The sequence below is a fragment of the Cyprinus carpio genome, chromosome A13 (genome assembly GCF_018340385.1).
Source record: "Cyprinus carpio isolate SPL01 chromosome A13, ASM1834038v1, whole genome shotgun sequence".
In the NCBI taxonomy this organism is placed as follows: domain Eukaryota; kingdom Metazoa; phylum Chordata; class Actinopteri; order Cypriniformes; family Cyprinidae; genus Cyprinus; species Cyprinus carpio.
Genome location: NC_056584.1, coordinates 3,392,704 through 3,417,502, shown reverse-complemented (window position 1 = coordinate 3,417,502; position 24,799 = coordinate 3,392,704). Strand labels below are relative to the sequence as shown.

Here is a 24,799-nt window from a genome sequence, read left to right as displayed (position 1 = left end):
TGATTCTTCAGCAAATCATTCTGTTATGGCTGATTTGCTGCTCCTTTGCTCAAGAATTTCTGATTATTTTTATTGTTGTAAATAATTTTGTGCTGCCCAGTAATTTTGTGGAAACAGTGATGCATTTTATTTTTCTGTATTCTTTGCTGAATAGAAAGTTCAAAAGAACAGCATTTATTTGGAATACAAATATTCCGTAAGATTTTACATGTCTTTAGTTGCTTTTGATCAATTTAATGCATCCTTAATGAATAAATACTATTATTTTTTTTTATATTTTTAGAGAGAGAGGGAGAATTGCACTGACCCCAACTTTTAAAACAGTAGTTTGCACTACATGCCATATAAGATATAAGATTACTCCTCCTAGCGTGCTGAAGGATTTTGCTCGATCCGCTCTCACCCCTCGCAGGCAGGCAGTGCATTGACCTGCAACTGTGTTTCTCAGCAGTTTTCAAAGAAGGACTCCTTGCCTCTCTGTATTGATTTTCCTTACACGTAGCCCCATTAAGTCAATCTCTGACTGGCTCTCAGCCCAGCTGCATTAACACAGCAGTCGTGACACAGTGTGCCGAGCTTTCCCTTCTGCACTCTTATCAGAGCAGTATAGGACTGACCAAAACTGTCCAGAGGTTGAAGATTAAGAGCTAAACTGTGCCATCATGTCAAGTCGTGTTTCAAAACCAGTGCCAAATGCTAACTCTGATTCAGTATTCAGGAGATTTTACTTCACAATAAACTGTAATTCATGCTTTGTGTGATGCAAATAGTTAAATCAATGCTGCTTTCCTCCATTTCTCTGAATAACATCATTTGATGCTGTGCATGCTGAAACTAGGCAAATCTGAGATGTGTATGTGAGTGAGGGCGTGTGGACAAAAAAGGAACAAAAATCTCACCATAAAATACAGTCCAGTTGATCACATTCTGGACCTCACTGCTCAAGAGTGTGATGGACTTCACTTTAAATCTCTGAGCCAAACTGCATGTGTTATTATTCAGGTAGCTAGCCATAAACATGTGAACAGTTTAAAGGAATAGTTCACCAATAGAAAATTGGCTGAAAATGTGCTCACCCTCAGGCTGTTCAAGATGTAGACGAGTTTGTTTCTTCAACAGATTTGGATGCTTGCTCACCAATGGATCCTGTGCGGTTGAATGGGTTGGCATCAGAATGAGAGTCCAGACAGCTGATAAAAACATCACAATGATGGATTTGTTTCTCACAAACACACACGTTTTTGGCTACTCAAGACATTAACTGTGATGGACTGGAGTGCTGTGGATTACTTGTGGATTATTGTGATGTTTTTATCACCGTTTTTGAACTCTCATTCTGATGGCACCCATTCACTGCAGAGCATCCATCGGTGAACAAGTTATGCAATTCTACATTTCTCCAAATCTGAAAGATGTCTTCGGAAAGAGAACTAACAGTAGATTAGAACGGGTTAAATGCTAATGTCTTTGATAGACTTTGCGATACATTTTCCTAATGCAATGGCAAAGCTTGCAGCTAACAGTAGGTGGACAACCAGAATGGGTATTACCAACCACGTGTACTGCCGCTGCAGGGCCGCGGTGTTAACTGCAAGTCTGTCGCGTGTTAAAATAATTTGCAAAACTACCGCCAGTTGGCGCAAAGGGTACGGATTGCAAACTGACTGTAATTGTAAAATGTTTGTTTGTAAACGGAGATGAAAGGACAATTAAAACAACAATAACATTGTAATATTACATTGGTACATCATTAAAAAAACATTAGTAAATTTACAGTGAGTTAATTTCAAAATAGTCCTTTAGGCTACAGTCTACGCATTAAAAATTTAAAAAAAGACCTTTACACAAAGGCTCTTACTGCATGCTATTGTTATTAAACAGTCGATTACCATATATAGGCCTATATATGTGTGTGTGTGTGTGTGTGTGTTGCTGTGTATATATAGATCATATATATATATATATATATAATATATATGGAAAAATCGAACCAGGCGTCCCCCTCAAAATTCACACCCCGGAAACGTGGCAACCCCAATGAGGAAATGGTAGCATGCAAGTAGATGTTTTATTGTGAGTTGAGTGCTTACACGGGATTAAATAAATCCTTCAGGTTCCATATGCAAGAGCGGAATGATAACAGTCCACATTTAGAAATATTCTTATTAACTCTGCTATTATTCTTGATTTTTCCAAACTGCAATACTTTGGATTTTCGAATTACATGCCTTTAACTGCGTGACCAAAAAATTGAGTTTTATCTGTTTCAGCTGTTTGAATTCGCGCTGGTGCCTCGCACACATATCATTGGAAAAAGCGCAGCTGTTCACCGTTCCATTCGGCGTGAGCAGCGGTCCACTTTGGCATATTTTACTCATTATGATTTTTTTTTCCGTCGATACTGAAACACGAGTAACTACAAAGTCCTATTTTACCTAATGAATAATAGTTTTGCTTCAAATGGGCAACATCATGAATTTGGAAATGTTTGGATTTGTCCCGAATGAGAGAGGTAGCCTTACCTTATGTTTCGCTTTAAATTATTATTATTTTTTTTTTTTTTTTATAGTTAAGCCTATATTATTATATACTGAAATTATATGTATCCATTAGAATATATATATTTTAAATTCTTGTTCTGTTCTGATAGTTAAATTTAAAGGATTTGTTGTAAAAAGTGAGGGGCACTAAAAATATCCTATAGTGTTTATAATGTTGGTACATACCAATGGAAAATAAGGGCTAATTGTGATTCTTTCTCTTTTATTCTTTAAGAAAATAGTGTTTTATTCCTGTAGAAAATAAGTGTTTATTCTTTAAGAAAATAAGGGCAGAAATAAGTCCAAATCCAAATATTGTAATGTACAATAATGTAGGCCTATATCTGCCTGCAGTTAAAAGTTATTTGAAATAACTGTGTTTTGTTTAAAACGGTTTTTAAGTTGTATCTCAAGGTAATTAGCTCCCATAAATGTTTTCAAGTTCCACGTTTCAGGTTCCCAGCATGCTTTGCATGTGACTGAATAATGATGTGGTAATGAAGAAATAAACTCTATTTTTTGCATTTCTATTCAAGATCAGAACAGAGAAGATTTAATAAATGTTCAGTGTTCAGTTCTTTTAGTATTAAAAGTGTGTTTTTGTTATGTTGTTGGTTTTTATGAGATATATTGTGCTGAAGAGTAGAGTGTTTTGCTCAAGATTGAAAACAGACGTCATCACTGGGCATTCCTCTTATATGCTGGTTTCAATCAGAAAGCAATTTGGTTGAAAGTGCTAAAAAATTGGTTTATTTCAGTATTGTTTCAACAAAAAAAATAAAATTTTAGTTCAGCTTAGTAACCAGTGTCCATGATTGAATCAAATTGTAAAACAATGTAAAAAAAAAGCAACTTAGGACAGCTTAGTTAGAGAACAACCTTAAATTTTTCTGAAGTATTCAACTTAGTAAATTGTCAGTTAAAACTAACAAGTTATTAAATATGTACCAGTGAGTAACATTTGAAGGGGATCAATCAAAAATGTTGTCCTAAGATGAAGAAACACATTTTGGTTTTCCGGTTTTAGGACTCTGAAGAATGGTTTTGATTCACGTTAAGTAAATGTTGACTACTACCCACCCACCTATGCACCAATATAGTTTATTAGTTATTGTGACTTATTGTCTGAAGAAGTTGGCCTTAACACTGCAACAAAATAAAATAAAAAATAAAATAAAAAATGGGCGCAAACTGTTGTGTATTTTTTTATTATTGATTGCTTTTTGCTCCTGTTTTTTAGGTTATTTATTTTTTTTGCTGCGTCCAAACATCTAAAAATTATTTTTTTTAGAATGTGAATATAAATAAATTCTCACAGAATGTAGCCTATTCATTACCATATATTGAACCATCTCTTTATGTTTTTCTAATCCCAAACAGAGTCCAGACATCAGAAAAGGTATCCTCTATGAACATGTTTTAATAGACTATTTAGATTTGGGAAATACACGTGGCATTATGGACTTGACAAAAAAGACCCAAGTTTTTGGGAAGACAAGATTTTGTAGAGACTTTCTGTGATTGACAATGCACAAACCCAGAAGCAACAATATCGGCAGAATGGAGAAGGGTTGGCCTCATTCTCAAAACATAAAATATCATTTTATTTCAAATTTCGTTTGTTTGTGTTTCAAAAGGAAAAATCACTGTGTGGTAAGGCATCTCTCCATTACGGGTCCGTTCTGGAAAGCAGAATTTATGCAAACATGTAGCAAAATGCTTTAAAAAAACTTAAACAGAGATGTTCTAGAGGTGTAATTTTAATTTATTTCTTAGGCGGTTTTTTTTTTTTTGTTTTTTACCCCCCGTTGCCCCCACGGTAAGTTTTTGTTCCTTCCGTCATCCTTAGAGTCATTATTCAACGTAATCACACAGTAATATTAATTTTACATCTATAATCCATAATTGAGCCTTAAATATATTACACGCTCAAGCACACGCATTAAGTTTGCCACAAAGCACAGGAAGAAGTATAGCCTAAAACAACTTGGCGTGAAAAAGGAGACATTTTAAATTATTTATTAATAAAACTAATGTTTTCTTGTCGGCTGCAAGATGAAAGTCACAATGCTGACTCTCATCTCCACAGTTATACTGTACAGCGCCTTAAAGAGAAATGCAACCTTCACAGATTATCTATCAGGGAGTATTTGCTTTCTTGTTTTTGGTTGAATTGGTTCGTTTTAAAAGTAGACATTTTTAAGCTTTCTGTAGACTAGGTTATTTCTCTCTATGTATGTGAGACGACCCCATTTTAAGTTATTTCATTATCAGGGAAAAAATCCAAGTGATCAAGACAGTGCGTCTCCCTGTCATGCATCGCGGTGCGCATAATCTCTTTCCCATATCTTTTCGCACAAACACGTTAATATGAAATAATAAAAAAACATAGCACATTTCTTTTAGATTACAATATGGGATCCACATTAAAAATAAATCTTCACCAGTCTACAACATCTGATCACAGATGGCATTTATAACCTGTAAAATTGAAAAGGACTATTTATGGTCTTTTTCCCAATGCTGCTGATGCTAATGCTGGACTTTCGTCGCGCCCCCACCTTCGTTGATCATGTAGTTGTTCTTGATTCACGATTCAACGGTGCGATGCATGACTCTTATAAACTTGTTTTAATAACATCTCTGCGCTGTGACATTTTGCATTAATAATAAAAAATATAATCATGGTGTTTAATATCTAATTCTGTACCAACTAAGTATAACAAACTCTCGCTCTATTGGCTGGGAATAAATTTCGTCCATGCTGGATTTCACATGTTTGCATATGCATTCAAAGTAAAAATCCCTTTTTTACATGCAATTATTAAACTTTACTAAAATTCAATTAATTTTATGCATCTAGCATACGCTTTTTTTTTTAATCCAATGGACTTACAGTGCATTCAGGCTATCAATTTTGTACGCTATCACGTATTCCCGGTGATCCGAACCCCCAACCTTGTGCTTGTTTCCCCATGCTCTACCACCCTAAGAGCATTGCAATTATCCAAAATAAACCCAAACAACCGCACTGTTTCTATAATAAGAATAAATACTATGTCGACCAATAAGAATTAATGCTGTGGCATCGCACTCAGCAATCAATGCATCTTGCGCAAATCTTTCGCACTCTGCCTTATGTTTTAACGAATATCTGAACACAACTTGCATTGTTAATGCAGTCTGCATTTTTATGTGTTCTTCTCCACTTTACTCAAATTGTGTGCTCAATAGACAGCTAAGGCTCACATTAAAAATCACTTAAGTATTATGTTCAATGGGTAATCAAGCTCCTTTTTTTACAATTGTTGTGCAACTTTGGTGATTATGATTTGGGCAGAACTTGAATTCTAAAGCACGACTGTAAACGTTTTAGGTCTAAATCATTTCCCATTCTTTAGATTTTTCAATGGATTAGCTAATGTGTGCAGTTTTAATTTCCTCAATTCTATTTCCTGGTTGTAATTAGTTCATTAAAATAATGGGAGAGAAATTATACGTGAGCCAGTCACGTTTTAACGTAACAACTACAAGAAATCTATGTTTATAAAAACACAACAGATCTCGTCTTACTCATGTAGACAGTACAGATATCGACTTCTCCCAACACTGAAGTTAGACTCGTCCAACAATAACGGACATGTAACGAATATCCAAAGGTAGTGCGTTGACAAAAATGTGCATGCTGTTGTTATTTAAGGAAATTTAAAATATAATTAAAAATGGCCGTATTTTGTGACAAATCTATTCCTACATAGTGAGCACGCTTATGTGTGACATTCGTCTCATTTCTAGCGTCAGCTTTTAAATCTCATGTAGCCTAGCTCAACTAAAATAGGCCACCACTGCTCCGCTTCCTAATCGGTCGTTCTTGTGATCAAAAGTAACCCCCCACCATTTTACTTTAGAATAACACATAATTCATATTATATAAATTATTAAATTGCACACCTATTAAGTGATGGCAGATGCGGCGGTTGGCACTGACGCGGCGGCAAAAAGCTCATTTTGGTTGGCCACCTACTTGTATGCACTTTTTGCATTCACATAGGCCAAACATTAAAAAGCATAAAAAATTAGAGATACGTAATAAAAGTGCATCAACTAAGACACAACAACAAACAAAAAAAAAATCAACAGAGCATATGCACTGAATTTTTCATTTTTTATAATAATACTATACAAAATTAATGTTGTTTTGTTTTGTTTGTACGTCAGTTTTCTCGACATGATTGAGTGTCACATCATGGAGCCCCATATACAGTCCTTCTTGTACATACAAAAGTGTCGCTAATTTCTTTCTGTGCCACTAGACAAACGCGAGCCTCTGACCTTCTGGAAGCCCTGTTATTAACTCTTGTGTTGGGACAAATATTTTAGTCCCCCCTACCCTCCAAATTCCATCGCCATTGGTTGAGATACCAGTGTTTTTCTGATAACTCTAACAATAAAGCCTACTTCAGTATTGATGGAGCGGCAAAACGGTTTGATATCCTTTTTAACAGCTCACGAGAAATAGAGAAAGAGACTGGAAAAATGACATTTAACTGAGCACATCCCTTCTGGCTCCGGAAAGGCCACATAGTGCTAGTGCAAGAATATTGTAACCACACTCTAGCCTGATTAAACCTCTTAGTAAAAAGCAGCAATATTCACTCAAGAGAGCCACAATTTTCCCCAGCTATGAACGGGTCTCCAGTTGCCAGACACTCTCAACTGCTCGCTGAAAATTATCCAAAACCTCACAGGGTAAGATGCTTTTTTCTGGGCTTGTGACGCACGCGACCGACAGCCAGTTGAATTGATGGCAGCGCTTCTGCTGCATGCAGGCAGCCTAGCGCTTTGCGAGAGAATATTTCTCCTGCAGACAGTAATGCATGGAGGACAGAAGGTGCCCCCTAAACGGGAGTGAAGGTCGAGTGAAGATTGGCAAAGCCTTCTGGTCAGTGGTGCCGCCTGCTCAACAGCACACACGATTCACACCTTCAGAGACGCTCATTGTGGCCAAAGACACACTGTAACAAAATGCTAATATTGCTGTTTTTTTTAATGGGAATTTTTCTTTTGGTAGTAGTTAAAGTAACAGTACATGCTTTGATTTGTGGATGATATCTGTGCCTTTCTGGTTTAAAAACCTGCACTATATAAAAACACGGTATTTATGATCAAACTTCAGATACATGATGACAAATAAAACAAACAACAACATGTCCAGTATCTGAGGTCAGGGTGACCAGCCTTATTATAACAAGGCTTTCTTAGATACCTAGTTGAATCTTTCTCAGACTTAAAAAATTAATAATATAAATAATAATAAAAATGGACACCGTAACCCTGGCAACTGATTTCTGAGTTTCAGGTCTGAATACAGTATTCTGTTATAATGATAGCTACAGCTAAACCTTGGCATAATTGGTATATTGCTGTGTACCAGTGGCACATCAAGGACAGGACACCGGATCTAATACGAAGTGAAGACAAGTGGCTCTGTGTTCTCCAGTGTCCTGTCGCGGATGGTGAAGCCATGCTGGGGGCGTGTGCTCGAGAGCAGCAGTAATATCATCCTGAAGTCGTGCCGTCAGAGACCTAAGTATCCCACAGCATAATTCAGACGCTTTATATATAAATAGAACGCTTGTCCTGTCTGAGTGCAGGGGAGGAGGACGCACTGCTGTGGCTCTTCTGGAGGACTCTTCTGTGTCTCCAGACCATCTTAGGCAGCGTCGGGTCTTGTGCATTGTGTAGGTTGTTATTTAAGTAGTAAAAGGGGCACAATCAATCATTTAACATACACATAAGTTCAGATTAAATATCGGAATATCATCATATTCTGATCGCCCAAGTGTCGTAAACATATTGACCCTATTACTATTCCCCAGTTAAGCCAATATTTCCAGTTTCATTTAGAAAATTTAACTGTTGGTGTAAAAGGTAAACACCTTAGTTGCCAATGTAGATATCAATTATGTGTCCACACAAAAGTCTTGCTACAAAAACCATGGAAAATTTTTTTGCAGGCAATTCCTGAACAGACAGCTTTAGGACTATGCACATTTAGAGAAATATAATGGAGCAAATAAGCATATTTATCTGAGTAATGGCCTTAATGAAACAAATATATATGACTAAGACTCTTATTAACCCTGTTTTTGGCCAAGCCCTCCATAAAATCAGCAAAATAATCACTGAGTTATAAAAGAACATAGGTTACACAATTCATATTAAAATGGTATTTCATTATTTTGTGTTGATGTGTTTAATAGATTACCTTTTTAATCAAATATTTGCTAATTGGTTTGTAAAAGGTTTGTTTTTTTTTGTTTGTTTTTTTTTTTGACCAGGCAGTCATGAGAACATTTTAGACGTTTCTTAAATAGTGAAGATATTTTGCAAAGTAATTTGTTTCAATGAGTTTTAGAATAGGTTTTGTTTCTTCTTCTCCCTCGCTAGTGTTTGAGCTTCAGGAAGATTAATATCAGGCATTGGGCTTATATGTGATTTTAATGACATAAATGCTTATTTCCCAACCATCCAACTTGTCTTAACTTTCTATTTTATTTTTTTATTTTCATTTCCCCATGGTTTTTGACTGGTTCCTGCGACCCGCTTGATTGTTTTAGCGGGATGTTTCATTTTTATATTTAAGCTGTTCTATATTTCATATTTACTATTTTATCTATCCACATGAAACCATTGTGAAATCTGTTGATCTCCTGATGGTGGTTTTTCAGACTGCATGGAACCAGGTGTGCTGTGAGAGGGTGTCTGCAGTTTTCAAACAACAACATCGTTGTTGGGTGGGCGTGTGGCCTACAACTCCAAGGTAGCAGGTATGTTTCTGATGACCTCATAATAACTTTTAAATGTTCCTAACAAACAAGCGTCTCATTTGAGAGGTCAAGCACGACTCGTCTTGACAGTCCGATCAAAGTAGGCGTCGACAGTCAAGGGAGGAACCAGAAAAGCACTTGTCAGGTCAGACAATGGCACTTGTCCCCATAGTACCCAGCTGATAACACTTTCATGTGGAATACGGTTTAATTAGTGCTGCTTTTTTATTGAAGATGAATTCTGGAGAGCCTAAAAAAATCTGTCCTGAGCTGTTTTTCATCCCATTTAGATTTCAGAAAAATCACATATCCTACACTGTGTACGCAGACATTATTCACTCATAATCTTACGATATTAAAGTGCTAAAAATTTAGACAAAGTGTCACAGTTGTCGTAAAGGTATTCTGTGTTTTGGTAATGGGGACTTGTAGTTTGTAGTCATGTTTCAGTTTCCTGTTCCCCTCGGTAACCCCTGATCGTTTGCATCTGTAAAGTCTTTTTACTCTGTGTATATAGAAGCTTTCAGTGTTGCTAACTGAGAGAGTTTAGGAGCTTTTGCACCAGAGGAAGCTTTTCATAGTTCCTAGAACTATTGGCGGAAGTTCTCGCTTTTAGGCGTGTTTGCACCTCAAGAACTAGGAACAGTTTTAGTTCTAGGAACTCCATTAGGGGGAACTAAATTAGCTCCAACTTCAGAGTAGGGTCTAAAACAGTTTCTATAGGAACTATCAGTGACGTAAGCGTACATTGATTGGCCAAACGCATATACAAAACACCGGCTATCCGGCATTTATAAAAAAGCCATGTAAACATATTTACTCCCACAAACACGGAAAACAGTGATAAACGGCATTTAACCTGTTGTTTTCTTTTCTAAGCCCTCGATGATATGTAACACTGCAGTTGTCATAGGAACGTTTTGCCCTTTCAATGGTATAAATTGTGCATTTATATTTTCCATCTACGTTATCACGAAACCCACGACACAAACAAAACCGCTCCGGTCATAGTCGTCCTCCACTTCACACCGGTTGTTGATTTTTGTAAATGCAGCACATAAAGACATTGCTGTCGGTCATCCGCTTCAGAGTTCCTGCTGCAGGTGCGAATGCAACCAGAAAACAGCCTGAGGGGGGAAGTGGTTCTCTAGGACCCACCCTGCTGGCTAGTTACTATAAACTAAGTTACTATCACTAAGTTCCTAGAACTACACAGTGCAAAGCCCCTTTTGTCACCTTTCCAGACAACTTTAGTGACTTTTTCAAACAAAAGACTTGTTGGATAAAGCTTTTTCTAGTTTCCACCATTATGACGTCATCGAGCCACAATTAGTGAGCGAGTTTTAGCTTTTTTGTCATTGAAAGTTGTGTTGGTAACCGTCTCCTGGTGTTCGATTTTGTGCTTTTTGTACTGGCTATTAGATTATTAGGCTTGCTCGCATCAGCATGAAATCACAACAACTGTTTCTGTGCAGAATCTGCTTCTCATACAAACCTAATAACATCAAGAACATATATTCCGTTGACACATGGTGCAGGCAATTCAGCATGCAATTCAATTCATGTTCATTTGTTTCACGCTTTTTAGATGCATAATGTAAGCTTTTACAGAAATGTTACAATATACAGGATACAGTCTAGTTTACAATATACAGTATGTTTCAAATGTTACAATCAAGAAGCAGATTCCATTCAGAAACCATATTCTCCTTAACATGTTTGGTGCTATCAAGACAGGGTTTTATTTAGAATACTTGTATGCTTTATCAGGTTTCGTTCTGTGCAGTCAGTAAATATGATGAATGACTTGTCTCCTTTTGAGACATCGCGTTGTTTCTTAGCCTAATGGATATCAGCTAAATTGATCATTTCTAACCTTCCCCCCTCTTCCACAAACATCCACCAGCCAACACCAACAGCAGCATCAATAAAAACATCATTTGCGCTCTGCAGCACATTGATTTTTTTTTTTCTTTTCAAAAGGCCACAAAAGAAAAGGAGGAGTCAACTGATAGCCAGCGAATGTCTTTTGTCCCTCACAAATGGGCCACACATGACTCTAGTTTTACCTCTTCAGCTCACAGAAGGTTTTCTTCCAGGAAGAGGTCAGTATGACGAGTCTTAGTCTAACAGCCACTTGTATCTCAAGACACAGAGCAGTTGATATTCCTGGAGTGCCTCCATACATGGATTTAAGCTTAGACTTTTCTGTTTAGTTGTATACAGTGTTTTCCCTATATAATCTTATATCATATACTCCCACTTTTGACCAAGATTACATTAAAGCTTGCAGTATAAAAACTACTGAACTACTGTATGACTTTCATAGACAAAAAAAAAATGGGTTAGAAGTATACAACTAGTTAACTGTATACCAATAAGGTTTACTTAAAGTAAACTTTCAGGAGTAAAAAAGTTTGATGTAAACTAGTTTCGCATATACTGAAAGTTTACTACTGTTACACTTAAAAGGATACTTTTATAAGCTAAAAAGTGGGTCAGTTTTTCCAGAGGATCTTGAAATAGTAACATATACACGTATACTACTAGTGAATTGATATTAGTATACCTTCTACTACTATTCTATGCTTAGAATATTAACTATTATTATAGTTAATACTGTACATAAAGTATACTTGAAAATGCTTGAGAATAGTGCGAGTAATATGTTCACACTGAAAATTTTGGAAAAGCAAAAAGGGCACTTAAAATACCTGGATGATGCACTTAATTAACTGAAACATGAAGTATGGAATGTTGGAGACACTTCATGCACTCAACTGTTGCAGCTTTAAGTATGTAGCGAAGGGGGAAGGGGCTATCAGACTCCGATTGTACAAAGTGCATAAGTACATAGTCTACTGTATAAGTGTATAGTGTAGAGTGCATCATTTGGGGACACAAACTTTGAACTTTACTTAAGTTTTCTTAATAAAATAAACTTCTTTTTTAAAAACCTTTTTATTCGACTTTGAAGCTGACTTGAACCTTGAAGTTACTCTGAGCTTGAACACAGAGGATTATCAGATAGATTGTAAAACATATGCTATCTCAAAAAAAGCTAATGTGTATGAAAAATAGGTTACTCTATTACAACATTAAACACAACTACAAGCCAAGTATACTTAGAAATACTAAATTATACTTTAAATATATACAGTATCAATCAAAAAATTAATACAAGTATAAGGCCAAGTGTACTTAGACTTTTCTGTATACTTGCTAGCATTAAAGCATTTATAAACTAAAAAGTAAGCCAGTTGAGTCCCAAGATGACATAATACACATACAAAGTATACTAAAGTACAATTATTTTAGTCTACTTTCTAAATAAAGTTTACTTTACTTTAGAATACTTGAACTTTACGTAAGTTTGCTTAATAAAATTAACTTGCAGTATACACTTTTGTAAGTTCATTTTCAGCAGGTTTGGTAGATGAGAAGAGAAAAGCAAAGTTAAGGTTTAAATCTCGTTTGTGCTTGATAAAGTACCAAAGCCATTACGTTCAGTCGTCATTGCCAGTGAATCTCAACCACTCTCACCCCAGCACTCATCACCACAGAGCGTGAATAGAGTACAATCGGTCCGTGTATCATCCTATCTTTCAATTATCCCATTCAATCTGGCAAACGAAAAAACCTGTAAAAAACTGGTCAATATTTATTTTTCCATTTTTCTGTATGAACCAAGTTGCTTTATCCCTTGAGGAATACACTAAAGAAATGGAAAGATGGCTCGTTATGTTTAAAAACAGATTTATTTTTTATTTTGTTTGTGGGTTACTAATCGGTTAATGGCTTCAATATTTCATCCGCTCATGTGGGCAGTGCTGAAATGCCCCTTTCGTTTGATTGATCAAACAGCCACGTCTTCTGCACGGTATTAATTCATAAAGAGTTGTACGCTACTGCAATGTTTTTACACATTGAAGAAAAAGGATTGACGCACCATCACCACTCACTGTTAACAGTTGCATGCAATTTTAAGATGAATATGTTGCTGGGCACATAATTATATGCTGATGTAACTAGTAATCAAGATAAAGTCAATTACAGTGACATACAGAATTAGTACATTTGGCGTGCATGCATCTGTTCTTATATATAGAATTTAAATTTCATCTCAGGAGCTCCATGAGAAAAGACCAATAACAGACAAATAAAGGACCCGAATTAAAAATTTGGTGACATTAAAAATATTTACAAAAGAATAATTGATACACAGACCCAATATGAGGGGTTTTAACTGCTGTTGGCATGCTCTCAATCCTGTAATTTCACAGGCCTTCGTATGCTGGACAGCCCTTCATACGGACATCATCGAGCCTCATCCATCCGCCACATGCCACAGGTTATTGACATCTACAGCGCCAGCTGGGGTCCCACCGATGATGGCAAAACAGTGGACGGCCCACGTGAGCTTACCCTGCAGGCTATGGCTGACGGAGTCAATAAGGCGTACCTCATGTTCCAAAGCCACAGAGGTTTCTTGGAGGATAAGCGTAGCTAAATTGATTCCCTTGTAAATCACCTGAGAGAAAAAAGAAAGAAAAAACAGAGGTACAGAATTGTAACATCTTGTCCAATCAGATTAAACCTTTTATTTGAGTCTTCCTGGTCTCTCTGCCATTTTAGATCAACTTAAACCCCAGACAACTGGGCAACTAATGCTACGCTTCAGAAAATATGAGTGTATGTAGAGATTCAATTCAAATAAAACGAGTTTTCTCACAATTTTCTTTTCAGAAGGAAAATCTCTATATATATTCCCTAATCCCCCAAACAAATCACAGTTAAGTATGCAGATATTACAGCAATGTTATCAATGCTGACCTCTCTTTTTGAAACTGCAAATATCAGTGTAGTCATCCTATATGTATATATTATATATATATATATTATATGTATATATATAATAGATATTATATATATATATATATATATATATATATCTATATATCTATTGCATGTATGCATGTATGTATGTATGGTAGCAAAATTTGGAGTTTTTACAGATTGATTTATACCAAATTAATAAAATCATATTTTTTTTACCTTTATTATATATTGGCAACCACCTTCAAACATGGTGGTGATGAAGAAAGCCACATGAAGAAAGCAACCTCAATACAAGGTGAATATCAACTAGTCTAGAAGGTGCCCACAGTTGTCATACACACCAAATACTAAACACCTTCATGCTAATACACCCTCCACAAAATGACTAAAATTAAATGCTTTGACTCCCCAACACTCTCCAGGAGTTCTCCAACATATGTCAACCTTGCAAAGTCTCATCGCTTCACACTACGTCGTGTCATTTAGTTGCACATTCCCTCTGTTCGTGACTGCTGCCTTCACAACATTGCCTTGGCTAATGGGTATAATGGTGCTGAGTGCTCCTCATGCTGAGGTCAGGACTTTATGAGAGGGTGCTCCACTTGTCAAAGCCTACGGCATCCGCACAAAGTAAAGTCGCTGTGTGTTTTGAACAGCCCCCTTTTTTGCAATTGAAATCAGATTATACCAAGAATAGCATTGATGGGGTGAAGACTCCCTTTCTCTCTCTCAATCCATCTGTCCCTCAGGTTTTACCTCCCCCCCACTGCATTTCGAGAGGGCGGAGGTTGAGCCCGGGTAGTAATACTGAGGCGATGTTTAATCATTATGAGGGCATAGATGGCAAATACTTATCTCGCATGCTTCATTTATTTATTTGTAGGCTGCCACACAGAGTGCTAATGAAAATGGCAGATACAGGTCAGCTCTGTGGTTTGTCCTGTTTCTGGTTACAGTGTGTTTGGCATAATGTCACTTTCCACAGAAAAATCACCTCGACTTGTCAGTCAAAAATTTGTGGTTACTATACAGCAAGTAGAAATGTAACACAGGGGCATTGCACAATAGACATATAAAGAAAATCTTCACACAAAAAAAAACACCATCGCTCATCAGTGTCATGTTCTTGTAACACGGGTATATTCATGTCATGTAACACACACACATCATCCCTAATAACACAAACACACAAGAGACACAATTCTAGAATTGATGTATACTGTACCCTACCTGAAGGGCAGCAAACAATTAATACCACACAGCTGCTTTTACAACCCTGTGTAAAGATGGCTTGGTGGAAGACAAATCTGGGATCAGTCCCCATGATTTTCTGTGGGTGATAAAACTTGCTGTCAATAAGAAAAAACGAAGACAAATTAAATCAAGAATTCAAAAATACACACATATACTAACACACTCCAGACATTTGATCAACGAGTTTTTGCTGATAGAACACCATGGGCAATTCTGGTCCCACACTAGCAACTAATTCAAGTAATAAAATTTACAGTATAACCAGGCTTACAACATGTTTTTGTAGTAGTTATAACACATATCCAATTATTTAACCCTTGCACTGTGTTGAAAATCCTTTAACCTTATGATCCCTAACCTGCTGAAATTTACATTTTGAACATCGCTTGTTAACACTAGGCATATGCCTATATTATTATCACTCAGGTCTTTTATCAACGTGGTTTCTGTTAAATTGGGACAGGTTTGTATTACTAATATGAGGAATTAATATGCTCAATCTAACACACAAACAACTTAGAGTTTGAGTAAAAAAAGCAATAATTGAGGATAATTCTATCACATAGTTCCCGCAAAACATGGCGTGCCCAATCTAGCTCAATCTATGGCCAAAAAGATCAATATGTCAAATCAGTTCCAAAAAAGCATAGAAAATTGTGCTAATGTATGAAATTATCCAAGCACAAACACGTTCTCTTCACTCTCCTGACTGAGGCAGAATCCTCCAAACTCATCTTTCCTAATCATCCTACTACTTGTCCCGCGTTGGATCCTATTCCATCTCATCTCCCTCAAGCACTTTTCTCCTGCATTGTAACCTGCCACTCACGCACATCATTAACATATTCCCTCCACACTGTGGTTTTTTCCCTCATCATTTAGACAGGGTCGTATAACTCCACTCCTTAAAAAACCCACCTCAACCCATCCTCTTGTAGAGAACTAAAGACCATTGCCCCGTCTTTCCTTTCTTTGCAGAAACCCATTGAACGAGGCTGTATTCAAACAATCCTCATACCTTTCGCATACAGAACAAACCTCCTGACAGCAACCAATCTGGCTTGCAGAGTGGACATCCAAATGAGCACTAGCCTTGCCTCTCATTTTGTTGAAGCCCTAAGACTGGCAAGAAGCGGAATCCAAATCTTTCAATAACTTTAGACTTTGCTTGCTCTACAATCAACAACACTCTTTTGACACTCGCTTAAACCACCAGATCCTCCTGTCAACCCTATACTGACAAAGGTCAATCAAAATCAGTAAGAAACACGCGACCTCAGTGGTTTTGAGTCTTACCTATCAGATAGGTCCTTCAAAGTACCTTGGATAGGTGAAGGATGTCCAAGTCGCAACATCTACCTACTTGGCGGCCTACAGGGCTCAGTTCTTGGATGGACCAACTTCTCTTCTCTGTCTCCAAGTCCATCATTAGGTTTCGTCATTCAGAAACATGACAACTTTATAAACATAAAAACCATTGAAAAAGCCATGACTGATTGAACACAATAACTCGCTTACCCTCCCATTTCCAGCCTGATGATCCAGCGTAGCTTGCTCGCATCTCCTCTTGTCTAACAGGACATTTCTTGCTGGATGAATGACCTATCACCTTCACTCAACCGTGCCACGCCAGACGCTTTGTGTGAATCCCAGCAAACCCATCGTTTAAATCACAATTTCACCATCATCAGTTTAGGCACATCAACCATAACTCCCTTCAAAACAGCCAGAAACCTTGGAGTTATGATTGATGATTCAGCTAACTTCTCGACGAACCACTCACACCTACTGTTTTATCAGTTTGGACTGGCTACCAATAGCTGCTCGCATAAAATTCAAGGCATTGATGTTTGCATACAAAACCCACCACGGGCTTCTTGCACTCCCTTTACCTAAGTTCATTCTTTCAGGCTTATGTGCCCCTCTAGAAGCTTTGCGTTCCTGCAAGTGAACTTCGCTTGATTTGTGCCAATCCCAAAGAAGCACAAAGTCCACTTTTACGGACTTTTAAATTAAATGTTCCCTCCTGGTGGAATGAATGACCTGCCCCACCAATCTGAGCAGCTAAGTCCTTACCATCTTCAGAATCGCTTATAAAGGACATCGTCTTCCATCTTATTTGACTCTCTAACCTTTTGCACTCACTATTCTATTCCTATATAAAAAAAACAATAAAATCTAACTACCTTTCTAATCTTTTTTGTATTCTACTATGTTCTTTTCATTTCTTTACAATTAATAAAAAAGACCTCTACACTAGCTTGCTCTAATTCTTTTTTCTATTCTATCTGTTTTTTCTTTTTTATTTATTATATTTTATTTAAAAGCCCTTGCTACGTGTACTTTGTTTAATCTAACTGGGACTTGTTATAGCCCTTGTATATCAATGCTCTTTTTGTTGTTTTTTGATTGCTTCCCATTGTCCCTCACTTGTTAAGTCGCTTTTAGATAAAAGCGCCTGCTAAATGACTAAATGGTAATGTAAGTTGATAAAACAACAACACAGTATTTGGTAATAAAAGCTAACGAGATGATAAAGCCGCAAACAAGCTTTGTAAGTTGGCTTGAGAAAGCCTCGTCCTAAAAGATTGAAGTAGCTGAAGTAGGACTTGAAGTTTGAAAGCTAGATAGATAGAATGTCTATCGTTTGGCTAGCATGATTTGCACATTGCTAACCTGATTTACCTGGTTTAGCATTAGAATGTTGTTATACCCTGTTTCTAACAGATCTAGCATGTTAGTAACCTGTTTTAACATGATTAACCTGTTGCCCTAGCAGTTGTGTAGCATGATTACCATTGATATTATGGTTTCATACACGTTTTAACTACCATGCTTCTAGTATGATTAGCATTTTAACAAACATGCTAGTTTGCAGTTATGATTTGCAAGCATGTTAAACTAGCTAAACCAGCTGATTTTAGCGAACCAGCTAAAAACAGCTAAAACAACTTAAACCAGTAAAACCAGCTGAGTTAGCAAAACAACAAAACAAAAAAAAAAATAAATAAAACAGTAAATAAACAGCTAAAAACAGTGTTTTAGCAAAACAGGAATATCAAAAAGACATTGACGTTCTACAATGTTTCTAGAACATGTAAAAGAACAATGTGTTAAAAACAATAAAAATAATATCAAAAAGACATTGACGTTCTACAATGTTTCTGTTGACGTTGTACGTTATTCATGTCACCGGAAATTGAGTAATCACTGTCCCAATGTGCAGCGAGCCAGTGGAACATACCAGTGACCGACTTTTGTACACGTACTGACGTCCACGAGCTCGGGCTAGGGACGATGGAAACGCACCCACAGTTAAAAACATAAACATAAAATACGGTTCGACTTTTTGACTTTGCCTCAATCATGCAGCCAAGAGCAATCATTTGTTTTAGCTAATTGTTCTGGAGTTCAGCTGATGGGTCTCCATTCATAAAGAGCAAGAGAGGAAGAGAAACAGAGAGAGATGGAGAGGTTATGTTCACTAAAATGACACCAGTTGAAGTTGTTTGTGGTCTGTTATGTTAGATTTTTACTTTTACAGGAACCTGAATATTAATATCATTTTTTTTCGTATTATCATGTCAAGCGAAATGGTAAAAAACGGTTGGAATCTATGGCTACATCGCAGTGTAGGCCCCAGTAGAGGTCTTGACACCCAGAAACAGGCACTGGCAATGTAACAGTCGTGCATATTGCTGATCAGACAAACAACTCGGAACAGGTCCGTTCGTGAATTGTTGTCAACGGTGAAATAAAGACTAAGAAATGCAACAGAAGCCTCATTTCAAATTCATGCTTCTACCCACATTTTAACAAAAACAATAAAAAACTAAACTATACATACAGTTCACTGGTGTTTATCTGCTGATTGAGAAACACAGCAGGTGTTCCCGATCGGGCCGCTCCTCGTCGCACAGGCCCAACGGGCGAGAAGAGACTGCCATAGTGTTTTTTTATATTTGTGAACAGGAAAAATGAATGAATAACATGGAGAAATTGTTAGTTTTTCGGAATCTTGTGAATCTTACCAGTAATTAACCGAAATGGAAGTATGGGAGGGCGACGCTGAATAGTGTACGGGACATAAAAAATACAAAATATAAAGCATTAATGACTGAGTCGTACCAAAAGTGGGAGGTTTATGTTTTAGTGGAATTATTGATTTATATGTAAGGACTAAATGCCCGGGAAAGATGTAAATACAGGGTGAGGTTTTAGGCAGCTGAATATATAAAGATATCACTTACAACGGGAACGGCCTCGCTCATGGCAACGCAGCGGTCGCAGTTGCGATAGGCAACAAAAACAGGCCCTCCCGGAGGCTAATGATCCTAGGGATTCGAAGAAGCCCCGGGCCCCCCCCCCCCCCAAAAAAAAATCTATTATAGCTGATGACACACCGTACAATTGGTAATTATATACAACCAGAAGCAAAAAAGCAGTGAATTTGGTATTCTTCAATGCACAAATGCCTTAAGTGGTGAACATATTGTAAAACACTTATGGAGAATCCAAAAAAGCTGGGTTCTTCATGGTCATCCACAGTGTGGTTACCAAGCAGGTACAAACAAATGTGTAAAAAATAAAAAACCTGCAATTTCTTCATGTTCCTGCTGGTGATCCGCTGTAGGGGACCACTAGAACTCATTTGTTAAAAAATAGAATAAAATGACACACAATATATGGGTGAGGGGCAAAAACCATGGTGATTATTTTTTTTTCAAGTCACCACCTACTTTTTTGGTTGTACAGGAATTTTTTTTTTATATAAAATTTGACATATAACGAGGACAACGTGAACGGGGAATCGAGGGGGTGGGGCAAAGCACAATAGTATGGTGGAAATGTAGAGCTGGTGGGGGGGGTGTTGAGTTGCAACTGAAATGATTTGTGGTATAAGCCAGAGCAAGCATGATAAGGCAAAAAGATTAAACCCAAACGTAAGAGGTTATAACCTCACCAAGTACCATTAGCCCTTCAGTCATGACAGGGACACCGGGTGGGATCATCAGACCGAGAGAACAGAGTTCTCCCTACCGGGATACGGGCGCGGCGTGGTATTCCCTGTCAGCGTGGCTTTGGGTTGGGGGCTAAATGGGGCCCCTGAATGGCTGTCGACTCGTCTTTGTGTCCCTCTCGGGGTTTTATTGGCACGATACGACAATCAACAGAGTTCCCATCCCCGTCTACATCGGGCACTCTGGACCAAAGGCCTGAGACGAAACCAAGGCACCTTGGTGACCTACATAAGCGGGTGGGATTACCGAGGGGTGACGTATGCCAGAGTCACCTTACGAAGTCATAAAAACCAGATACATTTGCAGGAACGGGACTCGCCTGGATTGGTATAGTAGGTGATGAAGTGAAATGTGTGCGGGATGGGGAAAGAGTCGGGGGGTGGGACGGACTTGTGAGCCCACGAATTCAATGAGAGTAGTGCCTGCGAATATCAGTGAACCTTGCCGGAGGCCATTTTGGGCGAGACTCCATAAGGGAACGGGCCCCCGTGCCCAGCCCCGGCTCCCCTTGCTGCTGCACAGACAGCGTCGGAGCACGGCAACGTCTCATCAAGGAGGAGCGTCCAAATTGCCGAATTCCCCACATGAGTCTAAAATTGATAGATAAGAGAAAACTTGCTTCGCGGCGGCGGCGCAGAGGATTATTTATTAGTTTTTTTTTCAACTGCGCTTGGTGCTACCCCCCCATGTAATCATGCAAAAAGGCCGCACCGGGGCGTCTGCCCGGTCCGCCCGTGCCAAAGAAACCAGCTACTGTGCTATAAAAGAGAACTGTAGGCTATGTTTTTTTTTTTCTCCGCTCGCTTTCTGACAGTCCAGCTCTACATCAGAAACCATGGTCCGTTAACTAATATCACTGGCACTGTTATCAGCATTAACTTGCCCAACAGTAGTGCTATATAAAGTTTTTAATTTGACACAAACCTTGAACCTATGCATAGTAAAAATGCAACATATCAGTACGCTGCTAGTGCATCATTAATAATTAATGCAAGACCAATTTTCTTAGCCCTAACAAAAAGGCAAAATACCTTAACTCGCTAGAGTTTTGAAACTGCTAACAAAACGACCTTGAAAGGTTTTACTTGTCCAGGCCAAATTACTTATAGGTGGGACACTGGAAATTTAACAAGTAGAGGTTTTAGAAGTAAAATGAAACTTATCTACATAAAAACATAAAAAAAAAATTGTGAGCGCAAACTTGATTTTTCCACCATTTTTGAGTTAATGTCCTCTGCCCATATGCCTTGTCTGCCAACGCTGTGAGAAGTCAACACCAAGGCAAAAGGCAGTAACTTTCCACATTATTCATAGTTGGTATCTGATCACCATTTCTAGTAACACCTGTATAAAACTCTAGCGATCACTGGTCTGTTACTCAAGGATAGGATCTTGCATATTTTTCAATGTCTGGATTATATGTGTTTTTTTTTTTTTTTTTTTGTGTGGAGTCGTTAACAAGCAGACCTAACAATTTACAAACATGAGTGGCTACCGTTGGATACCAATTTATTTGCGAATCTCCGTCACACTATAAATGCGATGCTTAGGCACCAATTGGCTTTTATATATGATTTTGTATGAAATAGCCTTACCTAATAAAGAAGGTACTGTGTTGGATTGATGTTAATACCAAGCACAAATGGAAAAATGCCTCAGAAAGAATGGTTGTGGATTAAACATCTCCAATGATGTTCATCGCCATGGATTGATGTTATCAGGTTCCATGAAAGGGTCGGATCTGGATTAATTGTCGAACATGTTTAGTGGCATGCTTAGGTCAGATCAGACTATCTCAATCTATATTAGTTTGTCTACAACCATAATTAAAATGCATCAGACTTGAAAAGCCTTCTTCTATGGAGACGAGTTATTGCTCAGCTCACCAGGCTGAATGCACTCAGCAGTCCGGTGTTCCTCATTATCAGCCCCTATATATCTATGCCGCCCTTTTTTTGTCTTGTGCCTTGCATAGATGGTTCTTTGTGGGTCTCTAGCTTTAGTGTACTTATATGCGAATCTTTTGTGGCTAAACTTGCTACATTTTGGTTGTTTTAGCTCCAGTTTCTTTTCTAGTTTTTATGTTCCTGGTTAGTGTTTTTTAACTTGTGTTTTTTTGGATTTTCCCCCCTTTCTTCTTTCTCGCCCCACCCTGACCCCTCTGGCTGCTAACAGACACCTTCTGCAGAGCGCATGGGGTTTTGCTGTCGCGCCCACGTTGTTGTACCCCAGGATTTTGTTCGGCATCTGCGGCTAACCCACGGGTGACTATAGTGTTTTCTATTGAACAGTTCTGCCCCTGTGAACCTTCGTAAACTGTTTTGCATTTATTTCCTCCTGCATTGAGGCCTAATAACAACATTGCCAACTTAACATTCTTGGTGTCTGATAAACTGCAATACATTTTTCAGGGCCAACTCACATGGTAGCATTTTGAACGATGTTGGAACATGCCGTCAAGAAGCTCTGATAAATCTCTTAATTTTTGCGCAAATGTTGCGACCGGCACGTTTCCAACGGCCAGGTTGAAGAATTGAGTTTGTGTTATTGGTGCCATGGCACTCCCTCAGCTTCTAATAATGGCGTCTGAACACCTTTCCATAGCGCGACTGGTTGATGAAGTCCCTAAATGGGGGGGGCACCTGCAAGGTATTAACACACTTGGGTGTGTAAAGTGGTGACTCTATTTTATAACACAGGTTGAGACGTTTCTATTTTTTCCCTCAGATTAAGCCGATAACACCTTAGCAAGTGTTATTAGCCCCTTGCCATCACACATTTTCCCAACCTAACGTTAGGGTTATAGGTGCGGAATGAGTATTTTTGTATATAAAATCAAAATTATGATAAGATCCTACAGTTTCTGTAGCGATTGCAGATGTAAAGACACCATCTTATTTTTTCTTATTTGTTTTACCTCCAAAGAGGGCTGATTCTCTGGGGTCTGGAAGCACCATAAATAATCGCATAATACCGCTCCTCGATGTTACATTATGTATGGATAATCAACCGGTGTACTGTTTCACATAACAATAAGCAGGTAACCCTGTTTAAGATCACAATTGCACTGTAACAAATTGTTCTCTACCGGTCAGGTGCCTGCCACGATAAAACACAAAGCCTAAAGAAAAGAGTGCTCTTGCATTCATCTAAAAGCATCAAAAATTACAACTTGCAGACAAGAATCTGACAACAAAACACGTGCCTGACTCATGTCCTCATCACACACCTCCCTACTTGTAGACTTAAGAAGGTTAGTGTAGTTAACGCCGCCTTGTGGGCTCCGGGAGTATCAGCATTTCAATTTTGGTTATGTGAGTATAGAAGGTGTATGTAAATGGAAATCTCCAATGGCGTCTCTAACGAGAGAAATAGGTCAACAGAGAGACAACTGCCCTCCTTATTTGCGCTGTGTGTCGGGTGTTTGAGTGCTGGCTTTGCGTAAGCTCGCCATCACCTATAGTGCCACTTTGTGACGGTGTCCAGACAGGTTGCCGAGGGCTGGCAAAGGCCGCATCGTATGTGTGGGGCCTCCGGAGATGGTGGTAGCATGAACGACTGTAACCTTCGCGTTATACGCCTCCGAGTCATGGGGTAACAGTGACCTGTCTATTTAACAGCCTAAGCCATCAATGACGGACGCACCGCGCTCGTATTGATTAAACTCTGCTCTCCACCCTCATCTACGTCCTTCCACCATTCATCAACGGCGGTAAACCAAACCCTGGAAGCATGCTGGGTGAATTGTGGTAGGTCTTGCAGTGGAATGACATTGAGGTCCTAGAAATTTTTTACCAACAAGAATCGTTTTGGTGTGCAAGAGTGTGCATTTCATAGGTGCTTTAAAAACTTGATTTAAAACGCATCCCCTTTATTTCCAGCAGAGTGATAATACAGAGTAAATGACAGTGCTCAATGACTGGAGAATTTACATGTTTTCATCCTTTTGTGTCCTGAACAATGATCTCGTCGAGTAGGCAATTGCTAGGATGCAATTCAACTAGGAACTTCATGCATAACAACGTAAGCCTGTGCTGTCCAAGACTTCGTAAGAAAGCATATGAGACTGAAGACGTAGGGTTCAGGTCTGTCAATAGACATCATTCCATCAATGCCGAAAAGGGCGCAAGGTGAGTTGCCCCTTTGTGTTGTCAGCGTCCGGCAGTTCTGTGTACAACCCCAATCGTTTTTATCGCTATTCTCTGATTGAGCACCTGAAATGGGTAGACAATTAATAACCAAAAATATACAGGTGCAGATGAATTACCCTTTTCTTCTTTCAAAAAACATAAAAGCGGAAGACTACTAACCCGCA

The 24,799-nt window shown here is 38.3% G+C and overlaps 1 pseudogene; it reads left to right on the top strand.

The window, feature by feature from the left end:
* Nucleotides 1-24,799, top strand: part of LOC122133915 — a 55,969-nt pseudogene that overhangs the window by 19,125 nt on the left and 12,045 nt on the right.